The sequence below is a fragment of the Emydura macquarii genome, unplaced genomic scaffold, assembly GCF_026122565.2.
Source record: "Emydura macquarii macquarii isolate MOO-44397 ecotype Brisbane River unplaced genomic scaffold, CSIRO-AGI_Emac_v2 contig_374, whole genome shotgun sequence".
Classification (NCBI taxonomy): domain Eukaryota; kingdom Metazoa; phylum Chordata; order Testudines; family Chelidae; genus Emydura; species Emydura macquarii.
Window position 1 is genome coordinate 15,058,679 of NW_027130511.1, and position 22,549 is coordinate 15,081,227.

Here is a 22,549-nt window from a genome sequence, read left to right on the forward strand (position 1 = left end):
CAGGATTTAAATCAAGCAGTGTCTCACCCTGACAGATGGTACAAGCAGGTTACAGATTCTTAATTCACAGCTGGAATGCTCCTCCAGCCCGGGAACCCCTCCCCATTTAAAAAATCTTTGTTCTCCAGATGTGTTTCCAGGTGTTGAGTTGTGTGAGGAGTAAAACCAAGTGATGTAATTTCCCCAATTTTATAGCTTCTTCCAGATAGTATAGATTTTTAGCAATGGTGGTGGGGTCTGGTCCTATTGGAAAATTGTGTCCATTGCCTCCATGTTCTCTTTGTGAAGTCTTCATTGTAAACAGTCTCTGGAATACTGGATTCTTTCCTTCATGAGGGTTGGTGAGCCATTAATGCTATTTGCCTGCTTCATTGTTATACCTAAAAGGCTGGCTGTGGTTGTTTCCCACTTCACAATATATTTTAGTAACATATACAGCAATACTTCATAACTTTACATACAATGATAGAACATACAATCCAACAGGATATTAACATTTAGCAGATCAAGACTGTTTTAAAATGATACCTCATAAGGCATGCCTTGTACAAATGTGTCATAATGATATGACAGTGGTGAATGTGGGGTTCCAGGGTGCTGCTTTGAGGCACCGAGTGCCACACCGTGGTTCAAAGGGACAAAAAAATTCTAGTTCTTTGCAGATGACCCAGTGACACAAAGGCAGACATTTAGGTAGAGTTGATTGACCTGCGTTATTTTGATCTACTCCAATCTGCATGTTGTTGAGGGAAACTTAATAGATGTTTAAAAGTGTCTGCTGCGTGACAGATATACAGAATTGAGAGCTGCTTTTTTCCTATGTTTAGGCCTAATCCTGCACCACTGAATTCAATGGGAGTTTTGCCATTAACTTCAGTAAGCACAGGATCAAGGCCTTTCTGAACAGATAGAACCTGTTGATTCTTGAATAAATTACAGTTGCTTTCCAGAGTCAAACTTCCATCTATTTCTTTTTTGGCCATCTAGGAGATGGGGCCAACATTAGGAAGTGGTTCTCAGAGAAGCAGTACCAGTCTTCCCACTGTTACTCGTGCTGCTTTCAAAACATATTTTCTCTTAATATGTATTTGTGAAGTATAGTACCAAGATTATTTCACTAGCACTAGCGTAAATAATGTGACAGAGCATATCTTAGTCTCCCAGGGGCTAATTCTAATTTGTGATACCTGACCTGGCCTTAGCATTTTTGATACTCAGGTCTGGCAGTTTTTGAACCCCAACTTCCCACTATAACTGACTCTTATCCAATATGATTGCAACTCTATGCACAGAATTACTCCTGAGATTTCAGAGAGGGTTAGTGTGTGATTGTGGGTGTATCCCCAAATTTAGCTGACTCATTCATTTAATATGTAATAAAGTCAGGGATATTCAGCTTGGCACCAGCCCAGCTGTTTGGGTTGGGGTCTTTGCAAAGTTGACACCTGAAGAAGAGCTCTGTGTAAGCGCGAAAGCTTGTCTCTTTCACCAACAGACGTTGATCCAATAAAAGATATTACATCACCAAGTTTGTCTCTCCACTATTTGGAATAGGTTTTTAAGAGACAAGTGTCCAAATAAGCATGCTGGGCCCCGTTATCCAGTGTAGGGGCTGCAGCTGCAGACTTTCTTATCCCCAGGGTGGGGCTTTTTTAGTGACACATTACAATATATAGAGAACATAGCAGAGGTTCTCAAACGGGGGGGGGGAACGACGACGCTGGGGAGGGCGTGGAATGCATTTTGTGTGGGGCATGAGAAACTTTAGGGAAAAAAGCTTACAGCACAAATTTTACCCACCACCATGAATAACTAGTCAAGCTGATCCCTCCAGACAGATCAGATCCTCAGCTGGCGCTGTGCATTGGACTCGAGATGGCGCTATGCATTTGGATGGATTTCTGTTAAGCTTGCATAACATTATACAAAGTCGTTGCCATCTGTACTTTAATCCGTTTGATATGATGCGATGTGCACATTTAATTGCAAGCATCGATCAGCAGGGCAGTTTTGCTTTGCTCTTATTACAGTGGATCGTGGGCTCTGTTTCAATCAATGATTTGGTGCTTTTCATATTTAGTGAGAGTTGCATGTTGGTTTTTCTTTATTGGTATATTTAATTGTGTGGCAGGGGAAGGGGTGTAAACTACTTCAGACACAAAGAAGGGGGGCATGATCAAATAAGTTTGAGAAGCACTGGAATATAGTACTACAGAACATGTGTGCAAACATAGGAGTGGTATTTTTGCAATTCTTGGTGACATTCCCATATTTAAGATAAGAATCTAGTCCTGAATTTATCCTAAGAGAGGAACCATATAGTCCATACAGTTAGTGATATCTTATAGTAAAACCCTCAGAATCAAGATTGTAAATACTTACCATGTAGTCTTGACTTTCAGTTAAATGCTAATCAAGGTAAACTGCATGTGAAACCTCTGATGTGGCAAGTAGCCTTTCCCTAACTCCCTCCTCCGATGGTTGCACTCCTGTTAACTGCTCCAAGTGTCTATAACAGGAACAGCAGAAAACTACTGTTTTCTGACTGAAAATTGCTTTATTTTTTGTTTGTTTTATGCTTTTAGAAACAATTTTCAGATATTATAAGCACTTGCTCCTTGGCTGGTTAGGAAACTGGGAAAGTGCCAAACCAGGGGGGAGGGGGGAAGCAGTATATCATTAGTTTCACGTGGAGCTTCAAACACAGCAGCTCTTATAAACAATTATTCCATTTACAGAACTAGAAATTAGCAATCCAGGCTCAGTGCTGCTTCTTGATTTGTGGGAAAAAGTGTAAATACAGTACATGTTTATAGTACACAGGTAGAAACCACTGTTCTAAAGTTAAATTAAATAGTGTAAGTTGTTTCTAAATTAAATAATATTCACCAATTTCTCATGCTATAAAAGTTCTCACTGTACTGTACATCAGCTTGCATTCCGTAAGAATTCATGATGCCTTTGTATTCTCAGGAAATATACAGTTGAATATACAGTTTCTAAGTTATTAAATTCTTGTTTCTGCTATTCTTCCCACTATTAATTTAACATATATTTAAAAAAATGTACATTGTTTTTTGAGACTACCCTAACTGGCAAAATATCAAAAAATGAGCCCATCTTGAGAACTGTGTTATCTGAATTATGTTTTTAAACCTGGGTCAACTAATGTTGGTTAAGTACAAGAATAGCCAAGGGACATCCATGAGATCTCAGATGTAAACATTTTTTAAAAGTTGTATTTTGTAGCTTGCCTCTTAACAGCTTTTGTAGCTTGGATGTTTTGTTAGGAAAAAAAACCCATGGCATTTGCTCTTTATGGAATATGATGTTTGCTCTGTATTGTCAATTGTGCCAACTTGCGCTTTTATTACTATAAGGGGTAACCTTTAACAAGAAGCTGTGAAAACAGGATTATTTGTAAAGGATTATTTGCCTTTCCAGATGTGTGCATCTCCCCACACTGCCAGAGCATAAGTAAATATATCTTTTTCTACTCTTTACCTGTATTTATTTTTCAATTTCTGCTTCCCTGCCTGCAGCACCACTTATGTCACAGAGCTCCAGAACCTGTTTAATGTGTCTTCAGAATGCAGTGTATGGAAAATAGTGTGCCTCAGCTGCCTTCGCTTTTGTCAATTACAGAATTATTGCTAACATACTCCTTTAAAAATTAATCACAATTTTTCTGGGGGAAGGAGACAGAGATCCTCATGTAATCAGTTTATTTAGAGAGGGAAAAAATATTCAAACATAAATGAAGAGGATTTAAGCCAATATGATGTTCAGAAATACACACTGTGCCATACTTTTAAAAAAGTGACTTCCCCTTTTATCTCCCATTGCTCATTCTCCAACCTGGATTTTATTTTATTTTATTTTTGATAGCCTTTGTGAAAATAAAGTAAATCAGTTTACTACACAATACATTTAAAAATTATGAAGGCATCTTTGTGCAGTATTCTGTGAACATTTATGTCTTTAACTTTATGCCTGTTCATGAGCTGAAAGTTAGGCTTATTTGTGTTTGCAGGATCAAAGCTTTACATTGTGAACTTTCTTCTGTTCTCACTGTACTAGAATACCATTTAAAGACATGAAAATTGGATGTATAGTTTGCTCACTTATCTTGCAGATCATTGCCTGTAGAAAACAAATGTAGCAGTTGATCTAAAGTTTATATAAAGTTATTAGTTACTCTTACTATTTACAAATACAAAGTAAGCTTTACTGTTAACATTCACCCTAGTATCATTAAACCTTTTTCTGAAAACAACTAGCAGTACTGCATTATGTAATTTGTTTGCAATGAGTATAAATATTTTTAGTTCCAGCTGACCAGGAATACAGAGTCCTTAAGTTGCCTGTATTTGGTACTTTGGAACATTGTATTCTTCTTCAAGTGCATGCTCATGTCGATCCCAGGTAGGTATATGCGTGCCATGTTCCCAGTTGCTGGAAGGTTCTGCTCTGGAGCCTCAAGGAGTCGCGTCTTCATTGCACCATATATAAGGCCCTGCTGACCCCCTGCCTCTTCAGTTCCTTCTTACCGTCCGTGATGGTCACTGGAACATAGATCTTCTCTTGCTCTGCCAGTCCTTTCCTAGTGATTGTGTTTAACTGTTACCTGTAAATAGTTAAAATAGTTGAGTTAGTTTATAGTAAAGTATAAGAAGATAGTTAAGACCCCACTTATTCAGGTCACCTCCCTTTTCCTGGGATTGGGGCATGCCCGTTCCCCTACTTTAAACCATGCAGAGCTTGCAAAAAGCCCATGCCCAGAAGCGATCAATCCCCATACTACTTGTCTAAAGAGTCTCAGAGAGACCCATCAAAGGGATCTGTCAGATCTGCAAGGGATTCTGCCCAAGGACAAAGAAGGAGAGGAGTCAGCGACTAAAGTTCATCTTAATGGAGGCAGCTCTTTGACCACACTCAGTACCAAGCCCAGCTGAGCCGACATTAGTACATCAGCTTCGGTGCAGAGTGGACCGGCATCTCTAAAGGAGACAGCACTGAGAAAGGACTCTGTGGCTAGAGACCCTCAGCAGTGTCATGGATCATTGCCACTGAGGGATACCTCATGGATGCGTCACTGCTTGCAGTAACCTGTAGCTTTTAAGAACCAGAAGAAAATGGGCAGGGGGTATTCACTGATGCCCAAAACAACTGGATGTAAGGGCATGAGCAGAGTGCGATCCATGTCGGGCCATGCAAGTGCTGCCGTAACCTTGGGCATGGTACCATTGACTCCGACCCCATGGAGGCATCCATCGAGTCTGGTGCCCTTGGACTCCCCATCCAGGGAAAGCAGCAAGGAGGATTTACAGCTCCCCTCCATGCCAAAGTGACCAAGGAGCTGATAGAGAGCACAACACCACCCATCCCCTGTGAGGCGTGAATATGCTCAGGACCCCAGACCACCAGTATTGAAAAAGCACCTGGTGCCATCTAGGGGGAAACAGGCTGTGATGCTGTGGTCACTCTCTCCCCGGCATCGCTCCTCGGCACTGTCAGGAACCACATTGCCCTGGTCCCTGTGAAGCAACTTGTCAGGCTCCAACTCTGAAGCAGAGTCTTATTCTTCTAGAGGAAGCCGGCACTGGTCAGAGAGGTGGCACCAGAAGATCAGGGTTGGTCAGCCCTTCCCTATGCCTTGGCTACTGCACTGGCAGATGCCTGCTCAGTGGCCATTTTGGACCCCGTGGGCGTTCCACCAGGCTCAGGGGTTGCACTCGGGACAGTGGCTCTCGTTCTCCTCTGGAAGCAGACATCACCCACCTCAACTGGGTGATGAGCGACCACATGGCACCAGGCCCGGCATGAAACATGATGCCAAGCTTGGCACCAAGCGTGAAGTTGATCCTGGTACTGAGTTTGAGGAACCGGCACCATGAGACACTCTGGGGGGCAGCAGGTCATGAGCAATGCCTTGCCCCGGTCATGACTTCATCTTCTTCATCCCCAGATGAAGCAGTAGCTCTTGAGAAGGGTTGCACAGAATTTGGGGCTCCAGATTGAGGAGGTCTTCGAGAGTGCAGATCCTGTGTTGGACATTCTAGCCTCTGCGTGCCCATCCATGGTGGCACTGCCATTAATAGACCATCCGTGATGCAACAAAGTCACTAAGGCAAACTCCAGCTTCTCTGCCTCTCACAGCAAAGAGGGTAGAGAGAAAATACTTTGTACCCTCCAAGGATCATGAGTATCTGTACACTCATCCTCCACCACGGTCATTTGTAGTGGCAGTGGCCAATGAGCATGAGAGGCAATGTCAGCAGGGCCCCACACCAAAGCTGAAAGAGGCTAAAAAATTGGAAGTTTTTAGTAGAAAGATATACTCTACTGGGGGACTCCAACTCCGTATTGCGAACCAGCAAGCAATTTTGAGTAGGTACAATTTTAACTCATTTGGGGGTCCATGGCAAAATTCTCAGTCTATACCATCAGATTCCAGGGCAGAGTTCACAACCTTAATAGAGAGGGGCAAAGCTGTCTCAAAGCCCTGACTTCAGGCAGTCCTGGATGTGATGGATGCCACAGCTTCCATCATGTCATCAGTGGTAGTGGCGCATTGGCGCTCATGGCTACAAGGTCTAGCAGATGATCCAAGACCTCGCCTTCAGGGGTCCAGTGCTGTTCTCTGAACAGGTGGACTAAAAATGCATAGCCTCAAGGACTCTCAGGCTACTTTAAAGTCCTTAGGCCTTCACACCCGTGAACCGCAAAGGAGGCATTTCAGTCCTGAACCCCTATTTTGGTTTTACCAACGCCAGCCCAGGCAAGAGTATAACCATAAGCAGGTCAGGAACTATAGGAAGAGGCCATCTTAGTCTTCTACCAGCCCAGGTCTGGGACTGGTGAGACAATCCTCCGGTTCCAAACAGAACTTTTGAAGATGTGCCTGGGGGTGGTGGACCAATTCAGGACTCTGATCCTTCACTCCTATAGTTTTTGGACCGGCTATCCCATTTCAACTATGCGAGGGCCCTGATCATGTTGGATCACTGGGTGCTACACACAGTGAAATTGGGATACTCCCTTTAGTTCAATTCCTACCCTCCCTCTCTCTCTCTTCAGGGACCCTTGTCACGAGCAACTTCTAATCCAAGAAGTGCAGGCGCTCCTAAAGGTAGGAATGGTGGAGGAATTTCCTCAGGATTTAAGGAACAAGAGGTTTTACTCCTGCTACTTCCTAACCCCAAAAGTCAAAGGAAGTCTCAGACCCATCCTGGACCTATGAAACCTCAACAGATTCATGAAGAAGCTGAGGTTCTGCATGGACTCTTTTGGCTTCCATTATTCCCTCTTGGATCCGGGGGATTGGTATGTTGCCCTTGACTTGAAGGACACATACTTCCACATATAGATCATTCCAAGTCACAGAAGCTTTCTCCGGTTCATAGTCAATGAGACCCACAATCAGTTCATGGTACTTCCGTTCAGCCTATCTGCGATCCCTTGAGTGTTTACCAAGTGTATAGTGGTCATTGCCGCATTCCAGAGGAAGCAGAAGTTATAAGTTTAACTGTACCTTGATGATTGGTTCCACCAAGATGAAGGTGGAAGCAGTCGTAAAATTGATGAGATCAACCTTTGACAAGTTGGGTCTCATGGTAAACATGCAGAAGTTAACCCTCACTCTCACTCAGGAGATAGAGTTCATAGGGTCAGTGCTAGATTTGAACCAGGCCAGGGCTTTTCTTCCAAAATCTGATTTTTGGACTATATGCTCTATTATAGAGGAGCTAAAATGTTACCTCACCACTACAGCCTGAAACTGCCTGAGGCTGCTGGGGCATTTAGTAGAATGCACATATGTCATTCAGCATGCAAGACTACGTCTCAGACTGCTCCAGGCATGGCTAGCCTCAGTGTATCATCCGTTCTGAGACCACATAGTCAGGGTAGTCTCATTTCCTCCCTCTGTGATAGAGATCCTTCATTGGTGGCTCAATCCTCAGTCAGTCTGTGCAGGAGACCCCTTCTCCACACCTTACCCCTTGCTGTCCCTGTCACTGATGCCTCAGTAATAGGTTGGGGAGTTCATTTTGAGGGACTCAGGGCTTCTGGTTTCAAGCAGAGCTCTCACTTCATATCAAAGTAAGGGAACTGAGGGTGACGTGTTTGGCCTGTCAAACCTTCCAAGCCCATCTGGAAGGTAAATGCATATCGATCATGACGGACAATACAACAATGATGTTTTGTATAAACAGACAGGGTGGAGCACCTCAGCAGGTCTTTCTTCCCCTGAATGTGGTGAAAAACATCTTCCAGCATTGGGGGGTTGTGTGCGATGAAATGCAACAGGAAGTGCATGCAATTCTGCCCATTCGAGAATCACAGTCTGGGGGATAATTTGTGGACACATTCTTCATCCCAGGGACAGGTCATTGGTTCCATACGTTTCTGCCTATCCCGCTTGTCCACAAGGTGCTGCTGAAGTTCAGGAAGGAAAGGTCCTCTGTAATTCTGGTAGCCCCAGACTGGCCATGCCAACACTGGTACGCCACGCTCCTCAACCTCTCAGTGAAAACTCCTATCAGTCTGCCTCATCCACACCTGATCACCCAGGACCATGGCTGCCTTTGTGATCCCAGTCTCGACTCTTTCCATACCATGGCTTGGAAGCTCCATGGCTGAACTCTTTGGAGCTAGAGTGCTCGGAACCAGTTAGAGAGGTCCTCCTTGGCAGCAGAAAGCCTTCCACCAGGGCCACTTACCTCGCTAAGTGAAAGAGATTTTTCATCTGGTCAGTACAGAAAGGTACTCCGCCTGCGCTGTCATCAATACCTTTCATCTTGGACTATCTGTTGCATCTCAAGCAACAGAGGCTGTCGGTGTCATCAATCAAGGTCCACCTGGCTGCAATCTTGGTGTTTCATCTCTGAGTTGCAGGCTGTTCTGTCTTTGCAAACCCTATCTTGGGATGTTTTCTTAAAGGACTAGACAGGTTACACCCTCAAACATGTCATCCCATTCCCCAATGGGACCTTATCTTTGTACTGTCAAGACTGATGTGTCCTCCGTTTGAACCTCTAGTGACATGCTTGCTTCTCTATCTGTCCTTGAAGGTAGTCTTTCTAGTGGCCATAACTTTGGCCAGGAGAGTCTTGAAACGCATGGCACTTATATCTGAGCCTTCTTATACAATTTTCTACAAGGACAAGGTTCAGTTGTGGCCTCACCCGCCTTCTGGTTTTTTACCCAAAGCCATATGCCAACAGCTGAGAGCAGAGGCTGCATTCTCTGGCCATTAGGCGGGCTTTGGTCTTGTATATCAAAAGGACTAAACCCTTTAAGAAAACAGCACAGCTCTTCATAGCAATAGCAGATAGGATGAAAGTCCTTCAGGTATAATCACAAAGAATCTCTTCATGTATCACATCTTGTATCTGGATGTGTTAGGACTTTGCAAGGGTACCTGCTCCAGCGCTAACAGCTCACTCAAGTTCAGGCATCCTCAGCAACATTCCTTGCTCAGATCCCAATCCAACACATTTGCGACGTGGTCATCTATTAACACTGCACACTATGCTATTACACAACAAGCCAGAGATGATGCTATATGTGGTAGAGAGATACTGCAATTTGCAGGTCGTTGAACTCTGACCCTTCCTCCTATGGATCTACTTGGGAGTCACCTACTTCGAATTGACATGAGCAAGCACTCACAGAAGAAAAACAGCTACTAACATTCCATAACTGTTGTTCTTTGAGATGTGTTGCTCATGTCCATTCCAAGACCCACACCCCTACTCGTCTCTTGGAGCCAGTTGGCAAGAAGGAACTGAATAGGTGGGGGGTTGGCTGGACCCTATATATGGCACCATGATGGCGTGACTCCAGAGGGCTCCAGAGCTGACCCTATGGATACCACTAGGGGAAAAACCTTCTGGCAACTGTACACTTGCATGCACACATCTACTTGGAATGGACATGAGCAACATATCTCGAAGAACAAGTTACAGAAGGTTAATAACCGTTTTTTGATTTGAAGAAAAACACGGGGAATTAAGCGATTACAATGAAAGTTCTATTTTAAAGAGTTATGTGAAAAACAACCATTTAATGTTGCAAAAGATTTGTGAATACTTTATTTTGTATTGAGCCAACTGAGTTTTCACCCGCTCACTCATCTCCACTGGTTTGAATGAGAAGACAGACCCACCTGAAAAAGTTCATTGTCTCACCTGGTTTTGTGTGGAAACCATAAATTGGTTCAGGTTTCCTGGAAGGATTTGTGAACCTTAACAAGATTTTCAGTAAACTTGGCTGAGTTTCCAGTGTTTAACCAAACCTGGCATCATTTCAGTTTTGTATGGTTTTTGGGTTTTGTTACAATCATATTTTTTGTATCTCTGTTTTTATAAATTTGTAGGATTTACTAAACCTTTAAAAACTCCCAAATACTTAAACTGAGTGGTGGCTGAAAAGACATAATAATCCAGGAGAATAAATCAGTTTTTGTAGTCTGTTAATTTCCTAACCACAGGAAGAACTCAAGTGACAGCTTCTAACCCATCAATAATACTCCCTGAAGAGATTGCTAAGTAAACAAGATGCTAATTCTGGAACAATGCCTGCTCAGACAACTTGACATTTGGGTCTTGAAATTGCCAAATGTGTGTCTTCAGTGGTCTTGGGAGTGCTTCCCCTAATGCCAAACAAGGTATACAAACAAAATGGAGCCATGAATTTTAGCTTAAATATTTATGAAGCTTTCTAATTTGAGTAAGGTTTGTAGGCTGAAGTTTGGTGTTAAAGCAGCAGAAAAGGAGATATTTCAATCTCAAAATAAGAGTGCGTGCTTTTTGTGTTTGCTGTTGCTGCCGTAGTCTAAGACTGGCAAATATTTTTGGATTGTGGCAGTAATCTGTTACGGGTTTTCAATTTATTTTGAGATAAACTGATTAGCATATCTGTAAAAATGTGCAGAAAATTGCCATGTTTTATCAAGGCAAACCAAGCCATACAGCTCAATATTTTGGACACCTGCAGTTGTTGTTGTAGAATGTAAATTTTTCACTGCTTGTCATGCCGTTTGCTTTGATATTAGTGACCGCTTATTAACAAAACTCAAACATGCTGTAATCGTCTCCAGCTCTAGCACTGCACTTTAAAATATTAGTATGCATGAATGCATGTGAAAAAGAGCTGCAGCTGAAGGGGTGTGCTTTTGCTCATGCATTGAAACCTAATTTGGGCCTTATTTGTTTCATGGATTGCATGGATCTGAACTAGAGTTCTAATCAGTTCTGATCGTACTCATTTTCTCTCCATCTCCAGTTGAAAAAAAAAATTACAAATTACCACGAACTTCTTTGGGTAATAGTGAGGTAGGAGTTGTTTTATCAAGAAAGCAGAGAAGAGGCTGTTTGAAGAACGGCTCAGTTAATGGCTAATGCCACAAGAATAGTTAACGTTGTAGGAAACACTAGAGGGGTGTGGAAAAACAGGAGTTTTCCTTATTGCAGTTGAGAACAGGATCAGCTTCTCTATTGGGGAAACATGCAGGGATAATTTAGAAACAGATTTGGGGGCAAACAAGTCTGCCCTAAATTTTAGTTTTTATCGACAAAGACAACCTTGAAAAACATTCTATACCAACGTCAAAAATCATTAAAGCCAAAGCAACTAATTTAATCAGTTTTAGCAGGAGGCTTCAAGAATGCAATTCTGAGTAGCACAAAAATCTAATTTTTCACATTTTTGTAATGGAAACTTTTTATTCCCCATAGGTTATTCTAAATATGCAGTGTCATGAAATATACAAAAACATAGTTAAACTCAGAAATAGTATGCTTAAATTATGTTCAAGAAAATGCTGTCTATAATTTCAGCTGAGCCTCTCCTAAAATGTAGGTTGTGTTTTGATTTTTATTGGCATTCTTCCTAACAGAACAAATTCATCTCATGCTGATTTAGAAAATGTTACATTTTTGTTTCAGTTTGAGGTTGAAATTATAAAAAGTGCTATCCTTTTTGTGGCTTGGTCCTTTAAGTCTCTAGAACAGCATCCAGCCAGAATTACATTAAACATAAGCAATTCCTTCACTGACTATAAATCAGCTAGAATTCTTAACTCTTTGTGTAACCAGAGTAGGTCTACTACATTTTTTTCAAGACCAGGACAGTTTCCAGCATGTCCTGAAAAATAGAAGATGAATAAAACATTTCCAGTTGAACAGAAAGCTGTCCTTATTGAATTTAAATCTCACCTCCCAGATTATAGAAGACCAGTCTGGGAATGTTTTAATCCACAACACATTTTCAACATTATACTGTTTTTCATTCATTTTTCCGTTAAAACATATGATGTGTTTGTGCATGTGTGCTTCTTTAAGTATTTCTAGGGTGTATTTCAGATTGTGTCCCCACCAAAAAAATATGCTGCATGGAGAACTTAATGCTTTCACTCCTTCTACCTTTAGGTTCCTCTTCAAGGAGCCTACCACTGCTGTTCTCTCTAGTAGCAGAAGCTTCTTAGTTAATCAGCTGTGAAGATGCATTCTACCTGCAGGTTCTTCAAAATGCTCAGTGCTGGAGTCCACTCCCAAACTTCACGTAAAGAACACAGTAATCCAACTTCTGACCACTGACAGGTTGTTCGCACTTGGGCTCATGGATTGTTTAGAATTTTGTTTCTATTTAAGTAGTAAAGGCCCAAAGGGTTTGTGCCCTTGGCTATCTACATAGCTCTGCCTAAAGCCAGAAGCAGAAACGCACAAAATGTGTAAGAAAAAGTTGAGGTTGAGATTTTAAAAACACAAATGTCAAGAAATTCAATATGGCGCTCAACAAAGCCAGATTTATCTACAAGAAAGTAGCTGTTGCTCAGGACAGAGTTTGCAGAGACACTAATTCCATCGCTAGCATATCAGGAACCATTTACCCACTTCCTTGACAACTGTGGGGCAATCCAAAATTTCCTCCAAAATCCCAGGGAGCCAAACTTGTGGTCGTGATGTTGGTCTCCAGGGGAACCATGCTGAGGAGATAGCCTAAACAGGGCAAACTGCAAAGGAAGGGACAGGCAAAGCCCTAAATACTGGTGGTTTTTCTTCCATAAGATATACCAAGCCAACAACAAATAACTTCTGATCACTTCACTGGTCATTCAGATGACAAAACACAGTTTCCTTAAAAATATCCACCCAGACAGCCAAGTCAAATATGAAGGGGATTACTGAACCTTTATCTATCATACATAAAAAAGTTCTACCAATCCCAAAGGATCAGACACATTACCAAATAGATTGATGAATAGTTCAGATCATACTCAAATACACACTTAAAGTCAATGCTTGTTTACTAAACTAATATTTATTAAGAATAGGAAAGAGAGTAATGGTTAAAAGCTCAGTATGCATACATGGATGAAAATAAAGTTCTTAGGTCAGTTTCAAAGTAGAGAAGATAACTGAGTTGCAAAGTTCTTAAATTGCAAAGTCTCTGAAATTACCCAAACAGTTTGGGATCATCAGTTCTTGTTTAGAGCTTCTTTGTTAGAAATCCAGTCCAGAGAAATTAATACTAAATAGTTCATGTGCAGAGTTCATTCAAATTCTCCCATGAGAATTAGCAGGGTGATTCCAGGCTGTTGCTGGGATCCCAATCTTACGATCCAAATTTTCCCTGACAAGCTTGGACAGATATGAGATAAAAAAGGAACAGGCCTGAAGCTTCCTTTGTAGTCGAAGCAAGGTGGGTACTTGCAGGTAACTCCCTTATGTGGGCTTTGATGAAAGCGAGTGGACAGTTTGATCTTTACTCAGTGGGTCCTTCCTCAGACAATACAGTCAGCAATAGCCGTTTAAACTATCAAGACAGACCACAGATATTTCCTTGAGTGGAGAATCATAATGTATAGTGTCCTTTGAAATAAAACCTTCATTTCCTAGGCACACATTGTGCTAATGCAGCTAATTACCAGTTAACAGTTTATTTAAACCTCAAAGAGTAATACAGGCAAATGATGTTATTACACCAAAGACCCATCTAGATGTTAATATTTCCCTTTGACCTCTTAATCAATAGAACAACAGTAGTAGACAGGAAAGCAGTTTATCTACATTGCTAACCTCTAACAAGATATATGTAAACAACATCAAATAACTACCAACAATATACTTGCATATCAAAACTCTATTCTACTTATAAGGAATGACCCTCATATTACCATTGTATTTTCCTATAATATGTCTTTAAAGGTCAGCTTTGGGCCATGCAACTTGCAAAGTTGCTTAGTCCTTTCTGGCCCCGTGTCAAACAGTGGTATTTATGGGCTACAGAGTCCATTTACAGTATGAAGTATGGAAAATCCCAGGACATTTAGGAAAAATCAATTTCAGCCTTAGTGAAACATATTTTTGAACATATTTCTTTCCAGTGAAAAGGACTAGGGATTTTGTAAAAGATATAAATTGAGATTAAACTTGACATGTTATGGAATCCAAAATTAGGGTGGAGTCATGACAGGGGTAGAGATTCAGAGGCTGCAAAACCTGGTTCTGTGTACAACCTTTGTATCTGGAAATACTTCTAGATGTAGCACTTCCAGGAGCATAGCAGAAAATCGTAAGTGTACAGTTTACGCTACAACTACCTTTATCTGGCACATTAATAGATCAGATAGCAATAGAACCATGCCAGTCGGGAAACTGCACAAGTGACAACCAAAGCGTCACTCATTTCTGGGTCCTTAGACAGCAAGCTGAACAAAAAAGTTTGCTAGGGAACAATAATACCTAATAGTGAATCCTCTACCTCAGAACCAAAATAAAATTAACCCTGTACAATGCAACTTTGTTTAGACTGTTTTTGCCATTCTTGTATGGAGAACAGGAGAGAAAAAACTTCCCTTAATTTGATTCATTTTTATGTTATGGTTCTATTGTTACAGAAAAATGGCTCATTTATAAATAAAGCAATTCTGTCTATACTTAGTCCTAATATTATTCCTTGCCTTGCAAATTTCAGGATAGTCATAGTTTTCTCTGTTCTGTATAGCTTTATCAGTTGGAAGAAGAGATGTAGTTTATGGGGATGGGTTGCACAATTTTACTGCTTGTCAATGTGGTTATTGTCATCATGGTTGTGTTCATTTTCTAGAATATAGTCAACCTAAAATGCATGGGTTAAGTATGTAAGTTATTTGTAAATAATTCAATTTTCCTTTTTTTTTAAATTGTAGTCTTACAGGTAAAGATAATTTGTCTGCTTAAACATTTCTTAAATTATTGCCTTATGTACACTAGGAAGTTTTACCACTTTAGTGATACAGCCTTAGTGTGATTGTAGTTATACAAATATTGCATATTCTTGTACAGAAAGAGGAATATGCTATACCAGCATAAGGCACCTTTATACTGGTATAACTTCATCTGCACTAGAGTTTATACCAGTATAAGTATTATTATTATTATTATTATTTTTTTTAAAAAAAAAGCAGACCTCAAATCAAATAGTTATACTGGTAAAACTTTTAAATGCTGGACAAGCCGAACAAAGAGATAGAAAGAGGGTACCCAAGGATAATAGTATTGAGATTTTGAGATTATTTATTTTATAAATAATTACATATAAAACCACACTAAAAACATGATTAAGGTTGCAAAGTCAAGCACCCAAAAGTTAGGAAATGCCAGAATTCAGGTTACCCATGCAATTTTTATTTATTCCCCTTGTCCATTTGCATTATGATACAGTCTTTAATTTCATGATTATATGCTGTTTTTTCTTGTCTCACTCAATGCACAAGATGGACTTGCTCCAGGGGATGAGTCAGGGTTATATAGTGAAGGGGACTTGTTTGTGGGACCTCTAATTTATTTGTTGCAAAAGTTGGAAGGTACATGGTGAATGAGGTAGGAGACTGCAGGATGATACCGTGGTTAGGCACCAGGATACCGTCTTGGGGAATTGGATTCTATCCCTGTCTTTGTCACAACATTCCTTTGTGATGCAAGGCGAAACACTGAAGCCAGACTTTTCATACGTTGTCTCTAATTTGTGTTCCTCATTTTCTGGGTGCCTCACTTGAGACCCTGGAATCTGATTTACAGAAGTACTGAGCATTCACAGCTGCAACTGCAGTCAATGGGTGCTGTGCTTTAAACACAGGAAGTACTGTATAATGCTACAGACTCTGAAAAATCAGGTTCTTGCGAGTCTCAAATGGGACACACAAAATTAGTCAATACTTTGGCTTTAATTTCTCTGTGCCTGAGTTCTCCATCTGTAAAATGAGGATAATATCCCTTCATTTTAGAGAAGTCTTGTGAAAATAAATTAATTTGTTTCTTAAGCATTCAGATATGGTAGTGTTAATCACCATTGAAAATGCCCTGTGGAAATTTAATAATTCTGTTTTCATTGCAGGGTTTGAAAACTGCAATAAATAAGGCCTAGGGCCTCTCCTTGCATAATGGGGAGAAAACAAAATAATGTTTTTTAAAATATAATTTTCTGCATGTAATTTCCTAGGTTTTTAAAAAAGCAAACTGAAAAACCAGAAATTCATAATATTGACACCCACACGAGCCATTATCAGGTATGGAATCTTTAAACTGCATAGACTTCTGCTGCTTGAGCTGACAGAATAACTGATAGCAGTAGGAGTTTGTTGTCCTCTATGTCGAATAGCACTAGTGGGTAATGGGACACTTTTCCAGTGGGTTTCACAGATATTTAATGACTGCAGAGGAATGACAGTGTGACAGGTATGGCAATTTCCTGCATATCCTGAACAAACTTTATTGTATTAAGTTTATTAGGAGTTCAATGTATGAATAATTCAAATGTTTATGTAGTATTGTGGGATTGTATGTAATTTCTTTGCAGGGAAACATGACTAATATAAATCCTCTGAAGTGTTATGAGCTTCAAAGGACTCTTTTAAACAGTGTACTAGACAAGAATAAACTTTTAGTTGAGTGGGTTTCATAGAAAATACTTGGGAGAAGGGGGATGCATTTTCCCACTTCTGGACCCAACCTTTTGAAGCTACACCCTGAGTATTGTCTGCTGATTGCCTATTTCCAGGGTCCCAGGATCAAAGACTCAAACTGTATAAAGGAATGACTCTCTGATTCACGGGGGTTTTTGTTCTAAGCAAAAGGTGTTATGAACAAAAAAACTCTTGTGTGGGAATTTGAAGGTATGAACAACCCTTGCTAGAGTTGAGATGATCTCGGGTAAGCTTATTAGCATGCCTGTAGGTTCTTATTGTTTTTCATTTGTTTTCTCTGTAATACCTTCACCTTAAGAACACATGTACTTGCCTAGGAAGAGCTTTATGTGGTACCTTATATCTGTGGGCAATTACACTCTTTCTAGCTCTGAGGAGGAAGCAAAGCAGGCCAGTTTAGGAAGTCTGACTTTCTGGAGAATTCACAGTGTAGGCAGAAAACTGTGCAGCCTGGAAAAACCTCAGTTAGCAAGAAGAGAGACGGGGTCTCTACCCAGGACAGATGACAGCTGCCCACCTGGGATCCTAAAAGTGGGTGCTTTTGCTGGACTATAAGGGGGAAATACAGAAGCAGTTGCACCGAACTGTGACAGATGAGGCTCAGGAATCTTAGGTTTTATTTCAGGTTCTGGAGGCGAGTGTATTCTCGTGGGCACAGACTTTTCTGCCCATTCCTCCCAAGCATGACCTCTTCTGCCCCATCCCCTCTAACCTGTTCTTGTCCCAATTGGATTGTTTCTTCCCACCCCTGACTTCTTTTTCCCAGTCCCATTGTCTTCACCTGTCCCAGTCTCCACTCCTCAGGCTTCTTATCCTAGTCCCAGTTTTTTCTGTGCCATCCCTCAGTCACAATCTCCTTGCCCAGTCATTCCCAATTCTGCCCCTTTCTTCTTGCTCCAGTCAGCTATACCTAGTGTCTTCCCCCACAACCTCAGCTCTTTGTCCAGTCTCCCTCCCTGGATTCCTCATCCAATATCAGTGTCTCCCTATCCCCTCTGAGCTCCTTATTTCAGTCTCTGTACCCAGACAGTCCTAAGTCCCTCCCACACCTCATCAGATCTCCATGCCCAGGCCATCCCAGTCTCCTCTTCTTTCCTCCCGCCTGGGCTCCCCATCTGAACTCAGTCTCTCCCACCCACTGGCTCCCAGTCTCTCTCTTTGCCCAACCTGTCCTATTCACCTCTATTCCCCACAGGTCCTCTTTCTCAGTTGCCTTGCCCAGATGTCCCAGTCTTTCCCTCACTCCCAGTTTCAGGCTTGGCTTGGCTCCCTGTCCCTCTCCCATCCCAACTCACAGTCCCAGATTCCCTTCCCCCCCAGCAGCATCTAGTCCCAGTCTCCTCGTCCCATCCCCAAGTCAGTGTCTTGTCTTGTCTTTCGTATAGAATCATAGGACTGGAAGGGACCTCGAGAGGTCATCCTGCACTCAGAGCAGGACTACATAATAACTAGACCATTCCTGGCAGGTATTTTTCTGAGTTGTTCTTAAAAACCTTCAATGATGGAGATTCCACAGCCTCTCTAGGCAATTTGTTCCAGTGATTAACTGCCCTGATAGTTAGGCATCACTGTTTATATGAAACATAGATTGTGAATTTTACAAGATACACAGAGGTCAGCGGCAGTCTTTGAGTGTTAGATCTTGATTTTCAGAAGTATTCTCACCTCCATTTAAAGTTATGGGAGCTGCAGGTGTTCAGTACCTCTGAAAATCAGGCCCCCACATGGGACAACAGTGACAGATACTTGTATCCTAAGGGGAAACAATAGGTCCCTGAGAGCATAAAGTGGAGTTAGGTGAGGGGGAGTGAGAATTTTTTATGGAGTGGGAGTGAGGTAGGGAGTTCTTTCTGTGTGTGTGAAGTTAGAGTGCGTGTGTGTGTGTGTGTGAGCGCGCGCAGGATGGGTGTGTGCGCATGTGTGTCCACAATTTCTTAGAGAGAGGGGTTTTCTCTAGTGTGGCAAATGGGACGTAGATCTCTTGAAGGAGGGAGATATTGGTTTGGTGTGGGTGCCAGGGTGGCTCTTGGTGTGGGAAGCTGCGGGAGGACTTTGAATTCGTTGTGTTTAGTTCTGAATGTGAGGGTAGATCCTAATTATGTATGCTTTACTGTGTCCCAAGGACTTCTTGGTGCCAACTGGCAGAAGGCACAGGGGGCATAAAGTTTACAGGGATCACTCAAGTCTGATATTAGTTTGCCAAAGAGAGTCATGTAAGGTCTCTACTGAAAGCCTGTGTCTCAGTGGTCATCATAATCATGGCAAAATGTATGTCGGCATAATATGTACAGAGTTATGTGTATATACTGAAAATTATGTTCTTAATGTCTGAGTGTTGAGGCCAGTTCTTTGAGGGAGATGTTTTCAGTCTGCATGTGAATTGAGTAGTGTGTACTTCAGAATGAATGTCTATTTACAGTCTGAGCAAAATGCTAATCAAATGATTGCAAATCTTCAGGGGAAATCCTAGACGGGAAAATATAAGTAATGTGGATTATCCTGCTTGCAGATGAAGACAGTGTATTTTTGGATGGTAACTGTAGAGACAGACACAAACTCTGGATCTTTCCACTGAGGAGGCAAGAGGACGGCGTGCTTGTTTCATGAATGGAAGATCACAGTGAGGCTTGGCTGTGATACACTGGAAGGATTTGGGGTGAACTTTTGCTCTGTGTGACATGATGATGTCTTATTTGTTAAATTAAAACTAGTATTTGTGTTATGATTTTACTTTACATGTAACCCTTTGTTTCCAATATTTGCACTTGCTGTCATTTGAATCTCTGTTCATTGTGAAATAAACTTATACTTGCTTTCTGTATAAACAAATCTAAGTGCTGTGTGTGAAGTGGAGCTCTGTTCTGTGGTGTCACTGGTAAACTGTGGTGTACTGTTCCTTTGGGAACAGAGGATCTGGGAATTCTGTAAGTAGCCATTGGATATGGGGCTGGATCCTGCAGAGAGGCGCTTGGAGATTTTGGGGGTTGGAATGTGTCTGTCATTAACCTGTGAAGAGAAAGCGGGGTCTGAGAAGGCCTGGAAGGCAGTTCTTGTGTTGTCAGAAGCTGGTGGTATTTAGGAACTGATCCACAGAAGACACAGACAAGGCTTCTTCATGTTAAGGACCGGTGGGAGCAAGGTGCCTCACAAAGCATCCCATCCATCTTACCCCTGCTGTGGTGAAACGTATAGTATGCACTGGCACAGCAGAAACCAGGGATCGGAGGAGAAGCAGCCACAGGGATATACAGCGCTGCTTCATAGTGTAGGAGGATCCAGCAACTGAAGGAACAAACTATATGGCTGGAAATGACGTTCTCCTTGCAGAGTAGGGAACTATTGGTTCAGAAGTTCTCCCCAAAGCTAGAGGGGTTGAGCATGGGCTAGGACTGCCCTGGAGTAATTTTTGCCTATGTAATTGAGTGCAGGATATACTGTATATTAAGAAGTTACCATGTAGGATTTTCTGCGTTCCTTTTATCATCAAAAACTCATGACAGGCTGACCAGACTTTCTAGCTGGAAAAGATTGGACACTGCTCCATCTGGAGTCCAGCTCTAGGATTTGCAAGGGGTGGCCACTAGGAAGTGATGCTGGGCACTTGGTTGCCGTACCCACATCATCGTGGAGTGGTGTGTGGTATATGTCCAGGAAGTTCAGCAAGGGCCTGCTTTCAGATTACACACACGGCAGAGCACAGATCTGCAATAAGATTGCCCTCAATATATATTTTAATGACTGTTTTCTACTTTCATTCTGCAACTTCCCCTATCATTAGTTACAGTTATTAAAAGAAGTTTATATACTGTTGCTAATCCAGATTTTGAAACATATTAAATTTAAGATTTGTCTCTGAGAGCATGCCTACCAAACTGCATTTGAACAAGTAGTTAAGATGACTATCGTTGTTTTCATGACAGAATTTCATTCCCATGTTCCCTGTTTGCTTTTTGTAAAGTATATCAGAGGAAAATCGCTGCCAATTCAAAAGACTTGGAGCTATTAAGTCATACTGGCATTTGTGAGTTGTACTCTTTGTGCATTAATCGGATTCATTTTCTGAAATGGTTCTAATTTGCTCCCAAATCTCTGCTTTAAAAATATTGTATAATTCAGATTTGCAAGTACTAATATTTTAACCAAATGCATTTTATATATGGTAACTTGTTAAACTAATGATAATGAAATGCACAGCAAATTGAATTCAACCCCATAATCTCAAATCAGGTTCATTTGTCACCCTTCCAATCCAGTGAGTTGGAATTTAATGGCACAATTAACTTTACTTCCTGTAGACAACTAAATCTGCTGTCACTCTTGCATACGTGTGCAGGGCTTGAAGTTTCTATTATTTAGCTCCCCTGAGGCAAGTACTTTCTGTAAAGGGCAGGTAGTTTGAAAAAGCACATGCCTCTTGGGGCACATAAAATCTGCGTGACATTCCTGACATTTAAAAAAAAAAAAATCTACATCTCAAAAAGATCATGATGTTCTTTCTTTTAAAAATTAAAATATATGCTATTCCCATTCCCCACCATCACTAGTTTTTTGGGGGTGGAAGAAGGTAGGGAGAGCATGAAAGCAGCATTAATCACACTTTTCATTTATAATTTTATAGAACCAGCTTTGCTTTTTGTTTTGTTTTGCTTTTTAACCCCTCCCCCCTCAACACACACAATATAACCCTAAATCTTGATTGCTTGGTCCCTTGATATATGTTACCACTCAACCTTCAAAGGCTCAAATCTGGGCTAAAGACATTTTGAGATATTCATTACACAGCAAATTTATAAACCAGTAAACAAATCTTCAGGAGAGGCATCCAGATGTGGAAGGACTGGTAGCTATCTGTGAGAAAAGGAAGCAATATAAATTTAATCATATAATTCAAGGACTAAAACCTTGCTTTCTGCAAATCTTTCTGCGTTATGTAGACCATAGGGAGCAGTCATTTAGACCCGAAGTTTAGACTTCATTCGCGAAAGTTAAGTTTAGCATAACTGAATAAGAGGTATTAATAGAAGTGACTCAAGGCATAAGCTTGGGTCATGTAGTAAATAAGTTTTTGTTTTAACTTGTTTTAGCAGGTGTTGTAGAGGAATTTTTGGATGTTTTGGAATTTTGATAACTGCAGAATTTGCTTTGATGCAAATGATAATTAGAATGATGTTTTGATACTAATAGCCAATACAGCAGTAGAAGTTGTCTGGGTTTTGGGCTATGGAAGAGTAAATATGGTAGCAGAAAAACAGATATGGTAAAAAGATGGATTTAAAGTTAATTTATTTATTATAATTTACTATAAATAGTGTAGTTCCGAATTTATGAGATGTTCCATACACCAGCATATGTAGCTTAAAGGAACGACCTTACGCCCATTCCTTCCTCAAGGGAATGATCATCCTTTGGTGTGATTTCATTTTAGAAATGTGAGTATAAATGTAGAGTTAAGTTGTTATACTGTAATTCTTTTATGCATGCTTGCTTTAATATTATCATATAATAAAATTTGGAATTACATCACTCATTGTGTCACTCAAGGTTCTTAGACTGAATTAAATAAATTATTTATAACCG

General features: G+C 41.0%; 1 protein-coding gene and 1 long non-coding RNA gene across 2 annotated transcripts in view; both read left to right on the top strand.

The window, feature by feature from the left end:
• LOC137144329 (uncharacterized) overlaps positions 1 to 19,801 on the top strand; it is a 35,522-nt gene extending 15,721 nt beyond the window's left edge. Inside the window, exon 2 of the long non-coding RNA XR_010917372.1 lies at positions 19,482 to 19,801. This is a non-coding gene — a long non-coding RNA (uncharacterized lncRNA). The remainder of the gene's footprint in view (positions 1 to 19,481) is intronic.
• Positions 1 to 22,549, top strand: part of PRKD1 (protein kinase D1) — a 274,425-nt gene that overhangs the window by 34,455 nt on the left and 217,421 nt on the right. The window lies entirely within an intron of this gene.